Source organism: Pongo abelii, chromosome X, assembly GCF_028885655.2.
Source record: "Pongo abelii isolate AG06213 chromosome X, NHGRI_mPonAbe1-v2.0_pri, whole genome shotgun sequence".
Lineage (NCBI taxonomy): Eukaryota > Metazoa > Chordata > Mammalia > Primates > Hominidae > Pongo > Pongo abelii.
This window is the reverse complement of record NC_072008.2, coordinates 131,697,379-131,721,267: the sequence shown is the minus strand read 5'-3', so window position 1 is coordinate 131,721,267 and position 23,889 is coordinate 131,697,379.

Genomic DNA, 23,889 nt, shown 5'->3' with positions numbered 1-23,889 from the left:
TTCCAAATGTCTAAAGAGAACAAAATAGCATGGATGGATAATGTTGAAGAAGAGGATGCTTCATCCTAGTCTAGATTGTAGGAAACATCGTTCAAAATCAATTTATTCTTTATAAAGATAAACCTCCACATGCTGCCACTGTCAAGGTCTTCTTGAATAGTCTGCCTAAAAGCTGTTTCGGTGTTTCATCTATCTTGTTTTGAAAAACAATTTTTTAAATTAGGATGGTATTTTTGTCTGAATGCTTCTACTTTTGGTCATGTTAGTGATACTATTTTTCGTTGTATCTTGGAAATGTTTTAAAAAGTGAACAAATTTTCCATATAGCAACTTCACGCTCCCTATAGTCCATGAAGACAAGACTCTTGTTAATAGAAATTGATTTTTGTGTAGGTTACATACAAGAGTTGTATACTTCCCTCCATACAGTTACTCACTTCTGAGTATAACCTGAGAGATTCATATTCAGATGTGTGCGTAGAACTACATGGAAATGCTAATAGCAACTGATATTTGAAATGCTAGCAGGCTAATTTCACTCAAATTGAATGTGATTCACAACACCTTTCTGTATCATTGCCTGCCCCCACCCCCAACAAACACCTTAACTGTATTCCTGGGAGGAGTGCAATTCTATAGATTATTGGTATTCATTTCTACAATTTCAGGAAACCCACAGATTAACTGTATTCAGTTCCCCAAATTTGAAAAGCTCAATTTCAACAACCCAAAGATGTAAAGAGAATAAGAATAAATAATGTCTTGCTGTTTTGACATCTCTGACATCATGTTGTTTCCTTTGTTTTGACACACAAAAGTAAATCGTATTTCTAGGGTTCATTATTCCAATTAGTAACAGATCGTCTTAGTAACAAGAGTCGTTCTTGTCTTATACACAATACAAGGCATTAAGACCCAGTATTTTAAGGCAAGGCTCATATGTGACATATTTTATTAAAATCTCTTAATTGATATTATCCACCAAGCAGCAATGGCTAGCATATTATATGAGACCCCATGGTACGATTATGTTCCTGTTTTTAATGATGCTAAAAAATCTGACATACTATATATTTTAATTATATATTTGCTTGTCTACTCTCTTTAGAACCTCAGCAAACTAGGGCACAAATTTATTTTTCTGTTATTAATTCCTTTAACCTCAATGCCTTCAAGGATGTTTGGCACATAGTGGCTGTTAATAAATGTTTCTTCAATGAGTAAATACATGAACACATGTAAATATCTTTGAAATCACTACCATTCAACTCATAGGACCTCTCTCTTTTTCACCGTTACCACTCACAGCAACTTCAAGTGAGAGATATGGAAGTAAGAATGTTCTTGCATCGTCTACTACCATTTCACCATACCTCCGGCACATCTTATCTATTCCTAAATTTGTGTTTTTCTATGCTCTATTATCCAGTTAAAATTTCTTCACTCTTCATCTCTACCAATCTATGTGCCTTCCTTCCTTAAAAATCTGCCTTTATATTCTAACCCTCTAGTGATTTTTCTTTACATCTTCCCTGTATATTCTCTCAATATCGGCATACTTTATGCTGTCTTCTTTTTGGACTATAAATGGTCAGTTGTTTGGTAAATGTTTAGTCATAAGTCTTTAGTCTCAAGTGTACATCTCCAACTGAATAGGAAGCCCCTTAAAAGGAACAATTAGTCTACTGCACAGAGGATCCCCCTAGTTTTCTTAATGACTCTGAGTCCCCTTGTTGTCCTGCAGAGATTAGTGGAGGATTTAACACCTGCTAGCACTTTTATTCTTGAAATTCCATCACTGTTTTTTTTCTTCTTCAATAGGATCCACCCTTTCTTATTTGTTCAATATTTTTTCTAATTTCTTTCTTTTATTTCCCACTATTTACCTCTCATTCTTCTTTCTCAAAACATGGCATTTTTGAGTCACATCAAAAATTTTAAATATACTTCAAAAATTAAATGTATGTTTTTCACTAAAGATGTTCATTATATAAAATTGGAAATCACATAAAATATAAACATTACTAACAGTTTTGCTACTGGCAATATCTTAGATTATTTTCTTCATATTTTTAATATGCTGTTACAAGCAAATAAACGAAAACAATTGAAGTCCCACTCTGTATATTCAAATTTTACCTCAGAACATGAAGCTTTTCAAATTAAAATTGATCATGATTGTTTCCTATCTTCTAATGTGTGCATGTCCAAAGCCATATTATTTATCTTAGGGCATAAGCTTGAGGGTAGTATTTTTTAATATTAAATAAATTATATAAACTATTTAATCAAAATTTATGTATTGTGTTTGTATAGCATTGGGGGAAGAAGGAGAAGGTAAGGATTGAGTTAATACTAATTGTTGGTAACGAATTAGTTCTTGTATTATCTAAACCAATTTACGTTTTATGCTAACATCATGATGCAATATTTTCCTTAAAATTATAGATCTTTTTAAATAAAGTAAACAGTAAAACAATCTTATTGTTCTTCACATATAGATAAACTTTCTGTGTGAAGCAATCATTCATATACAGGTAATTTTTATCAGGATATATATATCCATCCTGATATGTGTGTGTGTGTGTATGTGTGTGTGTGTGTGTGTATGTGTGTGTGTGTGTGTGTGTGAGTGAGTGAGAGACAGAGATTTCAATAATAGCTATATAGGGTGTTTGGGGCATGGCTATTCATGGAGGTGGAAAAAAGAAGGTTACTGTAAAGTAAGTTCCAGATTTCATAATATTTTACTCTTATACAGTTAACCTAAAAGTGACTAGGACCCTTTCAAAAGCAAGTACGTCTCTATGTCAGTAGTTTGGTGATTCATTAAGAGAAAACTTTTTCCTCATCTTGATTTAATGTCATTTTCTGGAGGATTGTTCATCATTTGACTCCATATAAAAACACTTCTTCCATTGGAAGACCTAAATAGTGTTTGAAAATTGATGACAGACTCTTCTTTTCAGCCATCAGTTACCATGCCTCTTTGTCTATTATTCTTGTCTTCCAGCTTCTACATAGTTGGCTTAGTGCATTTTTGAGCTTCATGTTCTCATATTCATAGCCTTTATACAAATTTTTCTTTTCCTGAACAAAACAGTAATAAAAATAGTTCTGGGATTTTTGCCAAACTTTGCTTCCAACATCCACGTAATTTGGAAAAAAATCTTTACCTTTGTTATAGCCTACATCTTGGTATTCCTCTGAATTCAGATTGTAATTCTGGATGTCCACAGGGCACTTAAAGCTTACTTTCATACACTAAAGATATTTGGAAAGCAAACCTTTTGCTGGTTCTGAATAAAAGTTACAGCCATAGGTCCAAGATCATCAGTGGAATAGGTAGTCTGAAGATTTACCAAACCAATAGACAGGAACTGACTTGTTTTATAACTTCCTTTCTCATAACCCTAAAACCAGCTGAAAGTTTTTGGTTAAAATTTTTCCAGCCTTTCTTTGTAACAGTTTCTTCCAATAAGAAAATTGATCTTCCAAACAAGCATTTTTTTACTCCATAATGATACACTTTTCAAAAAGACTAATCTTTTTTGTTTGTGTTATATATTGTTATTTTTATATTTTCTATTTACATTTTACACTAAGATTGTGCAGTCTTTCATCATATAAATGTACTTTTTCCTTTTTCAACTTTTATTTTAGAATGAGGAAGTACATGTGCAGGATTGTTACAGAGTTGTATTGTGTGATGCTGAGGTTTGGGGTACAATTGAACCCATCATCCAGGTAGTGAGCATAGTACTCAAGAGTTTTGCAACACTTTCCCTGTCCCTACCTCCCCTCTCTAGTAGTCCCTAATGTTTATTGTTCCCATACATATGCCCATATGTACCCATTGTTTAGCTTCCTCTTATAAGTGACAACATGCGATATTTCTTGTTTCAGTTTTTACATTAGTTTGCTTAGGATAATGGCCTCCAGCCGCATCCACGTTGCTGCAGAGGACATGACTTTGTCCTTTTTTATGGCTGCATGGTATTTCATCTGTATATGTACCACATTTTCTCTATCCAATCCACTATTTATGTGCACCTGGGATGTTTCCATGTTTCTGCTATTGTGAATAGCACTGTGATGAACATGCATGTGTCCTTTTGGTAGAAATATTTATTTTCTTTTGAATATATACTCAATGATGAGATTACTGGGCCAAATGGTAGTTCAACTTTTAGTTCTTTGAGAAATCTTAAAATTCCATTTCACAGTGGCTGGACTAATTTATATTCTGTCCAACAGTGTATAAGTGTCCCCCCTTTTCCACAGCCTTGCCAACATCTGTTTTTTACTCTTTTTTTTTTTTTGAGATGAATTCTCGCTCTGTCACCCAGGCTGGAGTGCAATGGCCCGATCTCAGCTCACTGCAACCTCTGCCTGCTGGGTTCAAGCAATTCTCCTGCCTCAGCCTCCCGAGTAGCTAGGACTACAGGTGTGTGCCACCATGCTCAACTAATTTTTTGTGTTTTTAGTAGAGACAGGGTTTCACCATGCTGGCCAGGCTGGTCTCGAACTCCTGACCTTGTGATCCGCCTGCCTTGGCCTCCCAAAGTGCTGGGATTACAGGTGTGAGCCACTATGCCCAGCCTGTTTTTACTTTTTAACAAAAGTCATTCTGACTGGTATGCAATAGTATCTCATTGTGAGCTTCATTTGCATTTCCCTTATGATTAGTGACATAGAGCTTTCTTTCATGTGTTTGTTAGCCACTTGTATGTCTTTTGAGAAGTGTTTGTTCATATCTTTTGCCCACTTTTTAATGTGGTTATTTGCTACTAGCTTGTTGAATTATTTAAGTTTCTTTGTAGATTCTGGATATTACACTTTTGTTGGATACATAGTTTGTGAATATTTTCTCCCATTCTGTAGGTTTTTTGTTGCTCTGTTGATAGTTTCTTTTGCTATGCAGAAGCTCTTTAATTTAATTAGATTTCATTTAGCAAATTTGATTTTGCCACAACTGATTTTGGAGACTTAGCCATAAATTATTTGCCTCCTTTGATAATCAGAAGGGTACTTCCTAGGTTTTCTTCTGGAATTTTTAGTTTGAGTTCTTACATTTAAGTCTATAATCCACCTTATTTTTTGTATATGGTTATAGGTAGGGGTCCAGTTTTATTCTTCTACATTTGAATAGCCAGTTATCCCCTCACTATTTACTGAACAGGGAGTCCTTTCCCCATTGCTTTTTTTGGTCAAGTTTGTCAAAGAACAGGGGGTGGTAAATGTACAGCTTTAATTCTGTGCTCTCTTCTGTTCCATTGGTCTATGAGTCTGTTTTTGTACTACTACCATGCTGTTTTAGTTACTATGTATTTGTGGTGTAGTTTGAAGTCAAGTAATGTGATGCCTCCAGCATTGTTCTTTTTGCTAAGGATTGCTTTGACTATTTGGGCTCTTTTTGTTTCCATAGGAATCTTAGTATAGCTTTCTCTGTGAAAACTCTATAAAAAATGATATTGGTAGTTTTATTGAAATAACATTAAATATGTAAATCATTTTGGGCAGGATGGCCATTTCAGCTATATTAGTTATTGCAATCCATGTGTATGGAATATTTTTCCATTTATTTGTGTCATTTCTAATTTTTTCAGCAGTGTTTTGTAGTTCTCCTTGTAGAGATCTTTAACTTCTTTAATTTGATATATTCCTAAGTATTTTATTTGTGTGTGTGTGGCTATTATAAGTGAAATTGTGTTATGTATTTGGTTCTCAGCTAGAACGTTATAGGTGTGTAGAAGTGCTACTGACTTTTGCACAATAATTTTATATCCTGAAACTTTACTGAAGTAGCTGATCATTTCTAGGAGCCTTTTGGCAGAGTCTTTAGGATTTTCTAAGTATAGACTCATATTGTGATAAAAGAATGATAGTTTGGCTTCTTCTCCTATTTGGATGCCTTTTATTAATTTTTCTTGCCTAATTGCTCTGGCTAGGACTTCTAGTACCATGCAGAATATAAGTGGTGAGACAAGGCTAATCCCTTCTGCTTATGAGCATGTAAAATCAAGAACAAGTTAGTTACTTCCAAGATATAATTTGGGGACAGACATTGAGTAAATACTTGTGTTCTCAAAGGAACAAATTGGCCAAAAGAAAGGGGCTATAGGCCTCTTGCAAGTCCAAATCCTAGCAGTGCAGTTATTAAATCTTAATGCTCCAAAATAATCTCCTTTGACTCCATGTTCCACAGCCAGGCACACTGGTACAAGGAGTGGACTCCCAAGGCCTTGGGAAGCTCCACCACTGTGTCTTTGCAGGGGTCAGCCCCCACATGTGCTCTCACAGGCTAGCATTGAGTGCCTGCAGCTTTTTCACACAGAGGATGCAAGCTGATATTGGATCTAAAATTTGGGGGTTTGCAGGATGGTGGCCCCCGTGTTCTCACTCCAGTAGGCAGTGTCCTACTGGGGACTCCGTGTGGGGGCTCCAACCTCACATTTCCCCTCTGCATTGCCCTAGTAGAGGTTCTAAATGAGGGTTCCACTGCTGTAGCAGGCTTCTGTGGGAATATCCAGGTTTCTCCATACATCCTCTGATATCTAGGTGGAGGCTCCCAAACCTCAACTATTGCACTCTGTGCTCCTGCAGGCTTAACATCATTTGGAAGCTGCCAAGGCTTACAGCTTGTGTCCTGTGAAGCAGCAGTCCCAGCTCTACCTGGGCCCCTTTCAGCTATGGTTAAAGTTGGGTCGGCTGGGATGCAGAAAGCAGTGTCCTGAGGCTGCACAAGGCAGTGGGACCCTGGGTATGGCTCATAAAACCATTAATTCCTCCTAGGTCTCTTGGCCTGTGATGAGAGAGGCTGCTGCAAAAGTCTCTGAAATGCCTTTGAGTCATTTTCCTCATTATTTTGGCTATCAACATTCAGCTTCTCTTTACTTATGCAAATTTCTACAGCCTGCTGAATTTCTCCCCTGAAAATGAGTGTATTAATCAGGGTTCTCTAGAGGGGCAGAACTGATAGGATATATGTATATATGAACAGGAGTTTATTAAGGACAATTGACTCACATGATCACAAGGTGAAGTCTCATGATAGGTTGTCTTAAAGCTGAGGAGCAAGGAACCCAGCAGTGCCTCAGTCTGAGTCCCAAAACCTCAAAAGTAAGGAAGCAGATAGTGCAGCCTTCAGTCTGCGGACAAAGGCCTGAGAGCCCATTCCACACCACTGGTGTAAGTCCAAAAGCCAAATAATTTGGAGCCTGATGTTCAAAGGTAGGAAGCATCCAGCACAGAAGAAAGATGAGGCCTAGAAGACTCAGCAAGTCTGCTCATTCCACCTTCTTTTCCCTGCTTTTTCTAGCCATGCTGGCAGCTGACTGGATGGTGCCCACCCAGATAAAGGATGGGTCTGCCTCTCCCAGTCCACTAACTCGAATGTTAATCTCCTCTAGCAACACCCTCCCAGAAACATGCAGAAACAATACTTTGCATCTTTCAATCCAATAAAGTTGATAATTAATGTTAACCAACCCAATGGGCTTTTCTTTTCTACCAAATGATCAGGCTGCAAATCCTAGAAACTTTTACACTCTGCTCCCCTTTTATTTTTTTTTTTTTTATTTTTTTTTTTTTTCTTTTTTTTTATTATTATTATTATTATTATTATTATTATACTTTAGGCTCTATGGTACATGTGCGCAACGTGCAGGTAAGTTACATATGTATACATGTGCCATGCTGGTGCGCTGCACCCACCAACTCGTCATCTAGCATTAGGTATATCTCCCAATGCTATCCCTCCCCCCTCCCCCCACCCCACGACAGTCTCCGAAGTGTGATGTTCCCCTTCCTGTGTCCATGTGTTCTCATTGTTCAATTCCCACCTATGAGTGAGAATATGCGGTGTTTGGTTTTTTGTTCTTGCGATAGTTTACCGAGAATGATGATTTCCAATTTCATCCATGTCCCTACAAAGGACGTGAACTCATCATTTTTTATGGCTGCATAGTATTCCATGGTGTATATGTGCCACATTTTCTTAATCCAGTCTATCATTGTTGGACATTTGGGTTGGTTCCAAGTCTTTGCTACTGTGAATAATGCCGCAATAAACATACGTGTGCATGTGTCTTTATAGCAGCATGATTTATAGTCCTTTGGGTATATACCCAATAATGGGATGGCTGGGTCAAATGAAATTTCTAGTTCTAGATCCCTGAGGAATCGCCACACTGACTTCCACAAGGGTTGAACTAGTTTACAGTCCCACCAACAGTGTAAAAGTGTTCCTATTTCTCCACATCCTCTCCAGCACCTGTTGTTTCCTGACTTTTTAATGATTGCCATTCTAACTGGTGTGAGATGGTATCTCATTGTGGTTTTGATTTGCATTTCTCTGATGGCCAGTTTCAGAAATGATCTGAAACTGGAGGTTATATTTAAAAGGGGGTCTGCTCCCCTTTTAAATATAACCTCCAGTTTCAGATCATTTCTTAACTCATCCATATGAGCATAGGTTGTTAGGAACAACCAGACAACATCTTGGACACTTTTCTGCTTAGAAATTTCTTCTGCCAGATACCCTAAATCATCACTTTCATGTTCTAGGCTCCACAGATCCCTAGAGCAGGGGCACAATGCAGCCAGGTTATTTGCTAAACCATAGCAAAAGTGACCTTTAGTCCAGTTCCCAATAATTTCCTCATTTCCATCTGAGACCTCTTCAGCCTGCACTTCATTGCCCATATTACTATCAGCATTTTGGTCACAACCATTAAATAAGTCTCTACAAAGTTACAAATTTTCCCTCATCTTACTTCCAGAAGCAGGAGAGAGAGAGAGTGAGGAGGCGCCACACACTTTTAAACAACCAGATCTCACAAGAACTCACTCACTTTTATGACCAAGAGAAATGGTACCACACCATTGATGAAAAATTGCCCCCATTATCCAGTTACCTCCCATCAGGCCCCACCTCCAACAATGGGATTACAATTCAACATAAGATTTGGGTAGGGAAACAGATCTAAACCATATCAGGAACAAAGATCAGAGGAGAACTAAATAAAATCAGAACAAAAAAATATGGAAGATAAATGAAACAAAAAGCTGGTTCTTTGAAAAGATAAATATAATCAATAGATCATTAACAAGATTAACCAATAAAAAAGAGAGAAAATATAAATAAGCTCAATTAGAAATGAAATGGGAGCTATTACAACTGATACCACAGAAATACAAAAGAACATTCAAGGATACTATGAACATCTTTGTGTACACAAACTAGAAAACCTAGAGGAGATGGATAAATTCCTATGAATGTATTACCCTCCTAGATTAAATCAGAAAGAAATAGAAACTCTCAAAAGACCAAAAACAAGTAGCAAGATTGAAACAGTAATAAAAAAATGCCCAAAAAAAGTCCAATATCAGATAGATTCACAGTGGAATTCTATCAGGTATGCAAAGAATAACTAGTATCAATCCTACTGAAATTATTCCAAAAGACAGAGAAAGAGAGAATCCTTCCTAAATCATTATACGAAGCCAGCATTCCCCTAATACCAAACCAGGAAAGGACATAAAAAAAAAAAAAAAAAGAAAACTATAGACCAATATCCCTGATGAACATAGATGCAAAAATCCTCAATAAAATCCTAGCTAACTGAATTCAACAGCATATCAAAAAGAAAATATACCATTATTGAGTGGGTTTCATACCAGGAATGCAGAGTTGGTATATATGCAAGTCAATAAATGTGCTACAACACATAAACAGAAGTAAAAACAAAAATCAGCCCAGTGCAGTGGCTGATGCCTGTAATCCCAACACTTTGGGAGGCTGAGATGGACGGATCATCTGAGGTCAGGAGTTCGAGACAAGCCTGACCAATATGATGAAACCCCGTCTCTACTAAAAATACAAAAATTAGCTGGGTGTGGTGGCATATGCCTGTAATCCCAGGTACTTGGGAGGCTGAGACAGGAGAATAGCTTGTACCCAGGAGGCGGAGATTGCAATGAGCCAAGATCACACCATTGCATTCCAGCCAGGGCAACAAGAGCAAAACTCTGTCTCAAAAAAAAAATCATATGTTCATCTCAATTATGAAGAAAAAGCACTTGACAAAATCCAGCATCACTTTATGATTAAAACCTTCAGCAAAACAGTCATAAAAGAGACAGACCTTAAGGTAATAAAAGCCATCTATGACAAACCCACAGCCAACATTATACTGAACAGGAAAAAGTTGAAAGCATTTTTCCCTGAGAACTGGAACAAGACAAGGATGCCCACTTTCACCACTTCTATTCAAGATAGTACTGGAAGTCCTAGCCAGAGCAGTCACGCAAGAGAAAGAAGTAAAAGGCATCCAAATTGGTAATGAGGAAGTCAATCTGTCACTGTTTGCTGATGATATAATTGCATACATAGAAAACCCTAAACACTCATCCAAAAAGCTCCTGATCTGATAAATAAATTTAGTTAAGTTTCAGGATACAAAATCAATGTACACAAACAAGTAGACTGCTATACACGAACAGCAACCAAGCTGAGACTCAAACCAATAACTCAACCCCTTTTACAATAGCTGCAAAAAAAGAAATACTTAGGAATACACCTAACCAAAGAGAGGAGAGATCTCTACAAAGAAAACTACAAAACACTGCTGATAGAAATCATAGATAACACAAACATGGAAATACATCCCATGCTCATGAATGGGTAGAATAAATATTGTGAAAATGATCATACTGAGGGAGAAGGAAAGAAAAAAATCATTTAGGGGGAAAATTCAGTCTGCAGAAGCAGCCTGCCTGAAAAGTCTCAGCAACAGACAAAAACAAAACAACCTGGGGAAAAGAAAACTCAGGCTGCTCCTGGACAGATAATCAAAACAAGGTCCAACACAGACATTCTTTCTTCTTTTTCTAATTAGCGAGCTCCCAGGGAAAAGTATTCTCCCCTTTTCAGTCATATACGTGGGGGGAACTTGCTCAGGGAGGAGTGGGGCTTATCAAAAACAACCCACCACACAAACAAGAGAAGTGGCACTTTGTGCTTGCCTGGAGACATATCCACAGCTTGCATGAGGTAAGGGGAGTTGCACAGGCAGCTTTACTAATAAGAGAAGTTACTCAAACTGCTACAGAGATGAGAGGAGTTTCTTATAAAAACTTTTGAATTTAGATGACACCTGGCAATCCACTCAGACTCCCCTCTCTGCTGCAGAGAGCTTTTTTTAATTCACTTATTAAACTTTCACTTCAACCACACCTTTGTGTCTGTGTTCCTTAATTTTCTTGGATGTAAGACAAAGAACCTGTGGCACTAGTTCGGACAATGAGAAACTGCTACATTATGGTGCCTTGGTAAGACTGCAACATATACTTGGTGCATTTGGCTGGAAAAAAGAGAATTCATCAGAAAGGTGAGTTAAGAGCAGATGTTTTACTTTAACTCTTTACTTTCATTTCTGAGACTTCTAGTCTATCACAATCTAGTTTCCTTTCACAGAAGCTCTAAGCCATAGTGTGGGATTTGAAGGAGGTCCTAGGACAACTGAAGATTTCTGGCTGGGGCTACACCCCAGTGTTACCTGAAGGACCTTAGACTCCAGTCCCCAAAAGCTCATCAGGGAGTTGGCACAAGAGCCTCCCGTCCCTTCCTATTGCATTTTCCTCTCTCCTCTTCTGGCTATCACGTCTCCTATCCTTTCTTTGTACATACAATGTTGTGGGTGTTTCTGCAACCTAGAGATATAATCTTGCTGGTTAGAGTTAGTTGGTGTCTTAGTAATCAGGAATGTAACTTAAAGAATTGCTGACATTGTGATTTCTTTGAGACAGGGGACTTCAGCATTTCAATCTAAATTTTCACCTAGTGAGGGCTTTTTGTACCCAATCATAGACATTCATGGAACTGCATAGGGGGATATTTCACCCCAAGTGAATATCCTCTTCCCTCTCTATTTGGATTGTTTCCATCTCCATTTGGGTTGTTTCTTCCCTCCACATAAAAGCCCAGCACTGCCCAATAAATTTAAACAGTTGCTTCATGAGACGAGTCAATTTCCTTCTGCTCGGAGGCATGCTGTGGGGACAGCTTGCCACATGTTAGACGTCCCTGTCCATCCTCTGTTTAGAGAGGATATGGAAGCAAAGTTACTGCCTGGTATTTATTCATTTATTTTTAATTTATTTTTTATTATACTTTAAGTTCTAGGGCACATGTGCACAACGTGCAGGTTTGTTACATATGTATACATGTGCCATGTTGGTGTGCTGCAACCATTAACTCGTCATTTACATTAGGTATATCTCCTAACGCTATCCCTCTCCCCTCCCCCGACCCCACAATAGGGTGTGTGATGTTCCCCTTCCTGTGTCCATGTGTTCTCATTGTTCAGTTCCCACCTATGAGTGAGAATATGCGGTGTTTGATTTTTTGTCCTTGCGATAGTCTGCTGAGAATGATGGTTTCCAGCTTCATCCGTGTCTCTACAAAGGACATGAACTCATCATTTTTTATGGCTGCATAGTATTCCCTGGTGTATATGTGCCACATTTTCTTAATCCAGTCTATCGTTGATAGACATTTGGGTTGGTTCCAAGTCTTTGCTATTGTGAATAGTGCTGCAATAAACATACGTGTGCATGTGTCTTTATAGCAGCATGATTTATAATCCTTTGGGTATATACCCAGTAACGGGATGGCTGGGTCAAATGGTATTTCTAGTTCTAGATCCTTGAGGAATTGCCACACTGTCTTCCACAATGGTTGAACTAGTTTACAGTCCCATCAACAGTGTAAAAGTGTTCCTACTTCTCCACATCCTCTCCAGCACCTGTTGTTTCCTGACTTTTTAATGATCACCATTCTAACTGGTGTGAGATGGTATCTCATTGTGGTTTTGATTTGCATTTCTCTGGTGGCCAGTGATGATGAGCATTTTTTCATGTGTCTGTTGGCTGCATAAATGTCTTCTTTTGAGAAGTGTCTATTCATATCCTTCACCCACTTTTCGATGGGATTGTTTATTTTTTTTTTGTAAATTTGTTTGAGTTCTTTTTAGATTCTGGATATTAGCCCTTTGTCAGATGGGTAGATTGCAAAAATTTTCTCCTGTTCTGTAGGTTGCCTGTTCACTCTGATGGTAGTTTCTTTTGCTGTGCAGAAGCTCTTTAGTTTAATTAGATCCCATTTGTCAATTTTGGCTTCTGTTGCCATTGCTTTTGGTGTTTTAGACGTGAAGTCCTTGCCCATGCCTATGTCCTGAATGGTATTGCCTAGGTTTTCCTCTAGGGTTTTGATGGTTTTAGGTCTAACATTTAAGTCTTTAATCCATCTTGAATTAATTTTTGTATAAAATGTAAGGAAGGGATCCAGTTTCAGCTTTCTACATATGGCTAGCCAGTTTTCCCAGCACCATTTATTAAATAGGGAATCCTTTCCCCATTTCTTGTTTTTGTCAGGTTTGTCAAAGATCAGATAGTTGTAGATGTATGGTATTATTTCTGACGGCTCTGTTTTGTTCCATTGGTCTATATCTCTGTTTTGGTACCAGTACCATGCTGTTTTGGTTACTGTAGCCTTGTAGTATAGTTTGAAGTCAGGTAGCATGATGCCTCCAGCTTTGTTCTTTTGGCTTAGGATTGTCTTGACAATGCAGGTTCTTTTTTGGTTCCATATGAACTTTAAAGTAATTTTTTCCAATTCTGTGAAGAAAGTCATTGGTAGCTTGATGGGGATGGCATTGAATCTATAAATTACCTTGGGCAGTATGGCCATTTTCACGATATTCATTCTTCCTATCCATGAGCATGGAATTTTCTTCCATTTGTTTGTGTCCTCTTTTATTTCATTGAGCAATGGTTTGTATTTCTCCTTGAAGATGTCCTTCACATCCCTTGTAAGTTGGATTCCTAGGTATTTTATTCTGTTTGAAGCAATTGTGAATGGGAGTGCACTCATGATTTGGCTCTCTGTTTGTCTGTTACTGGTGTATAAGAATGCTTGTGATTTTTGCACATTGATTTTGTATCCTGAGACTTTGCTGAAATTGCTTATCAGCTTAAGTAGATCACTAACAAGACTAATAAAGAAGAAAAGAGAGAAGAATCAAATAGACGCAATAAAAAATGATAAAGGGGATATCACCACCGATCCCACAGAAATACAAACTACCATCAGAGAATACTATAAACACCTGTACGCAAATAAACTAGAAAATCTACAAGAAATGGATAAATTCCTCTACACATACACCCTCCCAAAACTAAACAAGAAAGAAGTTGAATCCCTGAATAGACCAATAACAGGCTCTGAAATTGAGGCAATAATTAATAGCCTACCAACCAAAAAAAGTCCAGGACCAGATGGATTCACAGCCGAATTCTACCAGAGGTACAAGGAGGAGCTGGTACCATTCCTTCTGAAACTATTCCAATCAATAGAAAAAGAGCGAATCCTCCCTAACTCATTTTATGAGGCCAGCATTATCCTGATACCAAAGCCTGGCAGAGACACAACAAAAAAAGAGAATTTTAGACTAATATCCCTGATGAACATCGACGCAAAAATCCTCAATAAAATACCGGCAAACCGAATCCAGCAGCACATCAAAAAGCTTATCCACCATGATCAAGTGGGCTTCATCCCTGGGATGCAAGGCTGGTTCAACATACGAAAATCAATAAACGTAATCCAGCATATAAACAGAACCAAAGACAAAAACCACATGATTATCTCAATAGATGCAGAAAAGGCCTTTGACAAAATTCAACAGCCCTTCATGCTAAAAACTCTCAATAAATTAGGTACTGATGGGACGTATCTCAAAATAATAAGAGCTATTTATGACAAACCCACAGCCAATATCACACTGAATGGGCAAAAACTGGAAGCATTCCCTTTGAAAACTGGCATAAGACAGGGGTGCCCTCTCTCACCACTCCTATTCAACATAGTGTTGGAAGTTCTGGCCAGGGCAATGAGGCAAGAGAAGGAAATCAAGGGTATTCAATTAGGAAAAGAGCAAGTCAAATTGTCCCTATGTGCAGATGACATGATTATATATTTAGAAAACCCCATCATCACTGCCTGGTATTTAAAGGCTTACACCACCACCTGCTGGAATCGGAATCTGTTCCATAGGGAATCTTGTCTGCCCTTTGACAAAAACCTCTAGCTTTCCAGTTCTTCTCCCTTTAACATATCTCTGCTAGAAACCAATCTTTATGCCCTCTCTGCAAGCAAGAGAATTCTGCTTTCCGCAGTGGGGAGAAAAACGTCCATCAAAAACAAATTTTCATCTCAATACTCCTCCATTAGCAGGAAGGCCACCATTTGACCCTTATGTTTTCTTGAGACACCTATTCTGCCTATGACTAGAATGGCATCTAAATAGAAAGTGGATTTTATGTCTAGAAGTTAACCAGAGCCACCACCTAAGAATAAATTCTCTAGTCTAGTACATAATAGCAGAGTATAAAGCTCAATCCAGTACACTCCCTCCATTAAGGGGCCTTGCCTAAATGCAATTGTTACGTAGTCTCTCCCAAGATCCATCCATCAAGGAGTCACACAGACCACAAATGTCTAGGAAATCAAAGGGTAATTATCTAATTACCAAGCAGCAGACTACTGTCACATTGGTAAGCATGACTAGATCCATTGCTTAGCTTCTCTGGTACCATGGTTTGAGGGTCATGCCTGCACCCATGGGGTGGCACATACGGTGTTGGGACCCAGGAACCAAAGACTGAGAACAGTTCAGGGGACACTCCCACTGTCTTTCCCTTCACCCTGGGTCACACGGAAAAGAACAAGAAGACTGAAGAATGCCTCTTTTCTGTCTCTTTTTCTAGATAGATAACAGACCAACTTCAGCTTACACCCTTCTGGAGTGCACCCTGCAACATTGGAACTCTTTGACCACAGGACTTTAAAGAGAAAAGCAACTCATTTTCTTTTGCACATGGGCATGGTATTTTTACTAAACCTTTTCAAGCACTGTAAGGTCAACCCAGCTTTTTTATCAGTCATATCAGGCAGGCCCATAGAGAATAATTCCCCAGAATTAGAAAAGCAACTTCCAGAGGAACCATCTGAGAATCCCTGTCATTTGGGACCACCACAAGTTCCCTTCTTATTATTGCAGGACCTTAGACAAATAAAAGGGAAGGTTCTCTGATAACCCTGATAACTATATAGAGAGTTTCCAAAATTTAACCCAAGTGTTTAATATTACATGGAGAGATGCTGTGCTATTTTTAAGTCAAACCCTAACTGTTACAGCAAAACAGGCAGCCTTACAGCCAGCAGAAACATTTGGAGATAAACAACATTTCTCCTATAGCCAGTCTAAGAGTCTTGAAAGGCAAAAGTCTAAAGAAAAAAAAGTAAGAGAGAAACAGAATCCCTATTGCCAACAGAAAGAGAAACAGTGCCCCTTTAAAAATCCTAATTTGAGCCCTAGTAATCCCATAAATGGGTGGAAAAGAAAACACTTTCTGATGTGCATTATAAAAGGCTTGCAAAGAACCAAAACCAAACCTCTTAATTACTCTAAACTATCCTTGTTAAACCAGAAACCAGATGAAAATTTCCTTGCCTTTTTGAAAAGGCTAAGAGAAGCTTTAATAAAACACACCTCTCTGTCTCCCAATTCAATAAAGAACAGGTTCATTACTCAGGCAGCCCCTAATATTGGAAGAAAGATGCTGAAACAAGCCCTGTCTAAAAATCTTTCTCGTTTTTCTCACTCTCAAGTTGAAACTTTGCAGCATATAAAGGATACTATCCTCTGTGCCCCATTCAAGGAGGTCTCAGTAGGGCACTAAGACTTTCCTCAATTTCGTAGATGAAAGGGAATATAAGGTCTCAAAATCTAAATCTCAGCTCTGTCAAACTTTAGTAATGTACCTAGGTTCAGTCTTATCAGAAGGGACTAGAGCACCAGGTGAGGAAGGGATTAAGCCCATTTTCTTTAACAGTTGAGGGGATTCTTAGGCATTACTGGATTTTGTAGACTGTAAGTACCTGGGTACAGGAAAATGTCTCACTCTTTATACCACCTCATAAGAGAAACTCAAACAGTTAAAACTCACCACCCCCACCTTGGAAACTTGAGGCTCAAAAAGACTTTAACCAGTTAAAGCAAGCCTTACTTAAAATACCCCAGCCTTCAGTCTTGCCAGAGGGAAAGCATCCAGTCTGTATGTGCCATAAAGGAAGGAAATGGCCCTGGAAGTTTTAACCAAGGCTTGAGGTCTGGCTCCACAGCCACTGGGTTATTTAAGCAAGGAACTTAACTTGGTGGCTAAAGGATGGTCATACTGCCTCCAAGCAGCTGCAGTTCTGGCTTTGCTGTTGCCAGAGGCCACTGGGTTAAACATGGGGAATAGCTTAACTGTTTACATCTCACACAATGCAGCAGGACTGCTGTCTTCTGAGGAAAGGCTCTGGCTAACAAACAATTGCCTCCTCAAGTATCAAGCTTTGCTGCTAGAGGGAACCACAGTCCAGTTGAAAACCCGCCCTTGCCTGAGGCACTTTCTCCCAGAGGAACCTGGAGAACCTGAACATAATTGTGAACAGGTAGTGAAGCAAACTGGTAAAAGAAACAGAATCACTGTTTACATTCTCTGTAAAGTTTTAATAAAAAATAATTTTCTTAAAGATCACTCAGCTTAATTGAAAGTAGATATCTAAGCTACACGTATATTTAAAAGCCCTTTATGTTTTTCTCTTCATAGATCTTGTTTCCCTGGAAAAGGTTTTTGTTTTTGTTTTTTTTCTCAGTCGACTAAATTACTTTATTCACTGTGTCTTGCCATTGTTGGTGCATCCATGGAAGAACGTAGAATAACTTCTGGTGGCCTGGGACTCCTTAGGAAAACAGACAAGGCACCACAGATCCCATTTTTGGAGAAATCTCTGTTTTCCTCATGGAACCCCTAAAATTAGAGGTGGATAAGTCCCTCTCAAAATCTGTCTTTGTCTTCTAGCTATGCTTGTTTACTAGGCCCTGGGAACTCTGTTCTTCACCCTGCTCTTAAAAGGGCTCTATCCTGGCCGGGCGCGGTGGCTCACGCCTGTAATCCCAGCACTTTGGGAGGCTGAGGCGGGCAGATCACGAGGTCAGGAGATCGAGACCATCCTGGCTAACACTGTGAAACCCCGTCTCTACTAAAAATACAAAAAATTAGCCGGGCGTGTTGGCAGGCACCTGTGGTCCCAGCTACTCGGGAGGCTGAGGCAGGAGAATGGCGTTAACCCAGGAGGCGGAGCTTGCAGTGAGCCAAGATCTCGCAACTGCACTCCAGCCTGGGAGACAGAGCAAGACTCCCTCTCAAAAAAAAAAAAAAAAAAGGCTCTATCCTGAGCTGTTGGATCTTCTTTTGTCTGTCTGTGTAGTCTTATATATGATATGTATGTGCTGTCTATAAAAAACTAATTAAATAAAACTAATTGGCATAAAAATAAGCACTTAAAACAAATGTTTTTCAGAAAAATGTGAAAGCTGTAGTACCTTTCAGTTCACGTAACTGTAATCTTTAAAAATATAAACAGTCTTAGGAATTCTTGGTAAAATACAAATGTCTTCAAGATGTAAAAATGCAGTCTAAATTACACAGGTCAGACAATAGGTTTGCTAAATGTTTTAAGGTTGTAAACTGCTTCTTTAGCCTTTAAAAACTGTTAGCTTGCCTGCTTCACTATTGGTAAAGCCTGAGAACAAAGGGAAGTAACCACACCCCTAACTATGCTAAGAGGAGTCAAATTTTATCTTCATCTAGCACATAATCAAAATAACCTACTAGGTTTTACATTAAAGTTAAACATTACTAAGAGTTACCATTATAATATGTAATTGAAACTACTGAACATGGATTTGCATGCAAGGTGTGTAAAAACATTAAAAGGTGTTGTTGATTAAAGATTATAAGAAGGTATGGAAATGTACATTTTCCCTAGGTAGAAAGAATTGTCTTACATTAAATAAAATAAAGTAAAAGGTTTAAGCAAATTGTGACAAGATTGTAAAAATTAATCTTGCAAAAGAAGCTCTGTGTGCGAACATATTAACTACATTCAAAAATTATATGTTTTTTCTTTACATTAAAAATTAAAATAAAAGCACAAGGTTTTCTTAAGATGCCAATCTGCTCTTCAGCAAAATTTTTAGAGAGTTATAAAAGGTTTGTGAAAATCTTACCTCATGGTCAAACTGGTAAAATTAAATAGGATTGCCTATAAAGTTTTATTAAAAATTGGGTTTAACATTAATAGTAAGCTAATGCAAGGGTGAAATTTAACTTTCTCTCTTGAATAGGATTTTCATGTAATATTAAAGGCTGATGAATGCTTTTCACTTTTTCAAATTTTTGGCTCATCATTTTGGCAAAACAAATAACTTATGATAATCTAAAATTCTATTTCATAGTATCAAGTGTTTTAATTTTGAACATATTTAACAGACTTCCCCAAATCAAACTTTGGTCTGAAGGCTGTCTTTCCTGACCCCTAGTTTTCGGGTGCTACAGAGGGCCCCTGGAGCATCCGGAAGAGAAGCAAACAGGATTATTTAACATGTTTAGGTATGTGGAATTGGTAAAGTGATGTCTAACACTCTTCAGGTTACAATTTAGGGAATAATATTAACATATGTTCCAAAACTGTATGGGATGTCTAAGGTTCTAGTGTATGAATATGTGCTATTAATTACAATTAAGCTTGTTATATTGGGTTATTGTAAGCCAGGAAAATAACCAAATTTGTCAATCATGTTTTTGCCTGTAACCATCCTGGATATTTTGTCATTTACAGACAATTGTTGTCTTGTTTTAATCTTCTTCTTAAAAAAAATAGTTTATAATCAGCTGTGGAACTTTAACAGGTGCTCTCAAATACAGATTTCTGGTAACAGAAAAACGTACAAGACTCAAAAAAGCTGAAATGTTTACTAATATCAAGCAGAACAAGAGTTAATGGAATAGACTAAATTAATAGAAAACTAAAGCAATTTTTTTAACTTATGTTGGAACATTGCTGATTCTTATTTTCTTTGTCTGAGTCAAGGAAACTTGTCCTAAGCTAGCTACAGCCTTTAACAACTGAGTAAGGTATACTCCTGTAAGCAAGGTTTGGAACATGTTTGTTTCTCTCTGCCAGGTTCCTCTAAAATTCAGAAACTGGTTGTGAGTATTCTTAGCTTATAACAATATAGTTGTTTGCATCAGTGCAATAAGAATCCATTTTATTTTGCAACAGGACACAATTGGAAAGATTGGTTGTTTTACCAAGTCTTTGACTAAAAGGGTGTGTTCCCCTTTGAAGAATCAAGATTGACTTGCAGAGCCAATAAAAGCTCCTTGGGAAAACTAGCCTCATACTTTGTCTACACAGCTCCTGTACAGGGTTCCTGACTTGTGGTATTAAAGAATGTCACTTTCTAGCAGGCATAGGAAACCCACGCTCCTGGAACATCAAGAAGAAAGAAGTTTACCCAACTCACAAGTATTTGAGGGTATAAAACCATGTCTGGGCTCAGCTTTAAAAAGTCCTACCTGAGATTCCTTGTGGAATAAAGTTCCATCAAAACCAATCTAAAAGTCCTATGTAAAAATAATTATTCTTGCTGTACTTTATGCAAATAATCAGACCAAGTTTAAAACTAAAGTGTATTTTGGAAACAAAATAGTCCTATCATATTTTTTAACAGAAATGAGGACTAAAAAGAGGGAAATTATGTTCCAAACTTATCATACATCTGTCATTGACTTCTAGTCTTATTAGTTGTTTTTAAGTTCTTGCCTACATTTTAAACTAACCCTGCTTATTCCTACAAGCCAACCAGTAATCTCTGGCTGCAGCTCAGAGGAAACAGAAAGGGATGGGTAATGTAAAAATCTGGGACAATGTTCTAGTTCTGGGCAACTAGTCTACATATCCTGCCAGGTAACCTATAACCCTGAGGTTACCTTTTTGGGAAGGTAAGACCAAGGAAGCTAAACAAAGCTAAGCCCCATGCACCCAAATCTTAACGGGCTAACTATAGCCACCAGTTATCAGGGCATGTCAGCAGACTCAGGGTTTTTAAGTTGTCCTTACCTCCTCCTTGTCTCGTTTTAATACATCATCACTAATAACCCAAATTGTTTCTTTCCACCTGAAAGCTATCAAGCTCCAAATGGTAATGCAAATGGAACCATGCATAGACATGCCTTTCAACTGAGGACACTTAAACCAGCCCCTGGAGGAATCCTAGCTGCTGCTCCCCACACAATGCCCCTCTCCAGCAGGAAGTAGACAGAAAGATCAATGCTCTATCTCCCTAACAACAGTTAGGGTTTCCACTCCTGAGGGGGGAATAAGGGAGAAGGAAGAAAAAAAAAACATTTGGGAAAAATTCAGACTACAGAAGCAGACTGTCTGAAAAGTCACAGCAACAGACAAAAATAAAACAATCTGGGGGGAAAAAAAACCCAAGCTGCACCTGGATAGATAAGCAAAACAGGGTCCAACACAGACATTCTTTCTTCTTTTTCTAATTAGCGAGCTCCCAGGAAAAAGTTTTCTCCCATTTTCAGGCATAAATATGGTGGGAACTTACACAGAGAGGAGTGGGGCTTATCTAAAACAACCCACCATTATATAAACAAGAGAAATGGCTCTTTGTGCTTGCCTAGAGACATACCCACAGCTGCATGAGATAAGGGGAGTTGCACAGATAGCTTTACTGATAAGAGAAGTTACTCAAACTGCTACAGAGATGAGAAGAGTTTCTTATAAAAACTTTTGAATTGAGCTCTAACTCGGCAATCCACTCGGACTCCCCTCTCTACTGTGGAGAGCTTTTTTTTTTTTTTTCCAATTGTTAAACTTTTGCTCCAACTCCACCTTTGTGTCTGCATTCCTTAATTTTCTTGGATGTAGGACAAAGAACCCGGGATACTAGTTCAGACAATGAGAAACTGCTACATTAAGGTGCATTGGTGAGACTGCAACAATACTACCAAAAGCAATCTACAAATTCAATGAAATTCTCATTAAAATACCATCATCATTCTTCACAGAACTAGAAAAAGCAATCCTAAAATTCATATGGAACCAATAAAAAGAGCTCGCATAGCCAAAGAAAGACTAAGCAAAAAGAACAAATTGGGAGGTATCACATTACCTGACTTCAAACTATACTACAAGGCTATAACCAAAACAGCGTAGTACTGGTATAAAAACAGGCATGTATACCAATGGAACAGAATAGAGAACCCAGAAATAAGGCCAAATACTTGTATCCAGCTGATCATCAATGAAGCAAACAAAAACATAAAGCATGGAAAGGACAAACTCTTCAACAAATGTTGCTGGGATAATTGGCATGCCACATGTAGAAGAACTGAAACTGCATCCTCTTCTCTCACCTCATACAAAAATCAACTCAAGATGGAACAAAGACTTAAATCTAAGACGTGACCATAACGATTCTAGAAGATAACATTGGAAAAACTCTTCTAGACATTGGCCTAGGCAAAGAGTTCATGACCAAGAATGCAAAAGCAAATGCAACAAAAACAAAGATAAATAGATGGGATGTAATTAATCCATTTATGCCTGAGGTTGCAATTTTTTGAATTTTTGCTATCAGACCTTGGCGATGAACTTGATCAGTAGAATATAAATAACTCCCAGATGTTTAACGTTCTAATAATAGAACACTAGGCATAAGTTTAAAATAAATAGCTTCTGTACAGCAAAAGAAATAATCAGCAGAATAAACAGACAACCCACAGAGTGGGAGAAAAATCTTTGCAAACTATGCATTCGACAAAAGACTAACATCTAGAATCCACAAGGAACCCAAACAAATTAGCAAGGAAAAAAAATAATAATTCCATCGAAAAGTGGGCTAGGAACATGAATAGGCAATTCTCAAAAGAAGATATACAAATATCCAGCAAACATATGAATAAATGCTCAACATCACTAATTATCCAGGAAATGCAAATCAAAACCACAATGTGATAACACCTTACTCTTGCAATAATGTCCATAATTTAAAAAATCAAAAAATTATAGATGGTGGTGTGGGTGTGGTGAAAGGGAACACTTTTACACTGCTGGTGGTAATGTAAACTAGTAGATCACCACAAAAAACAATATGGAAAATCCTTAAGGAGCTAAAAGTAGAACTACCATTTGATCCAGCAACCCCATTACTGGGTATCTATCCAGAGGAAAAGAAGTCATTATATGAAAAAGACACTTGCATGTGCATGTTTAAGCAGCAAAATTCACAATTGCAAAATACGAAAAATATGAAATTAGCCTAAATGTTCATCAACCAAGTGGATAAAGAAAATATGAATATGAAATGAAAGACAAATACCATGTTCTCTCACTTATATGTGAAATCTAAAAACATTGAACTCATAAGAGTGGAGAGTAGGATGGTGGTTACCAGAGGCTAGGGTGAGGGAATAAATGGGGGGGTTGTAGGCCAAAGGGTATAAAGTTTCAGTTATACCGGAGGAATAAGTTTTGAGATGTATTGCACAACAGAGCAACTATTGTCAATAAAAATGTATTGTATATTTCAAAACGAGAGTAAATCTCAAATGCCTCACCACAAAAAATAAGTAAGTGAGGCATTGGATATGTTATTTAGCTTGATTTAAGCATTTCACATTACATACATATATGAAAACATCACAGTATACCTATGAATGTATACAACTACGATTTGCCAATTAAAAATAATATTAGTTTAAAAATAAATAAAAATAAACCATATCAGGGACATTGAAGAAAATTTTCTCATTTTAACTGCAGAGTACTGGTGGCTAATTGTGCTCCAGAGAGCATGTAACTGTAAATATGCTTACAACATCTTAATAGCAGTTGGGTAAACATGCTATATA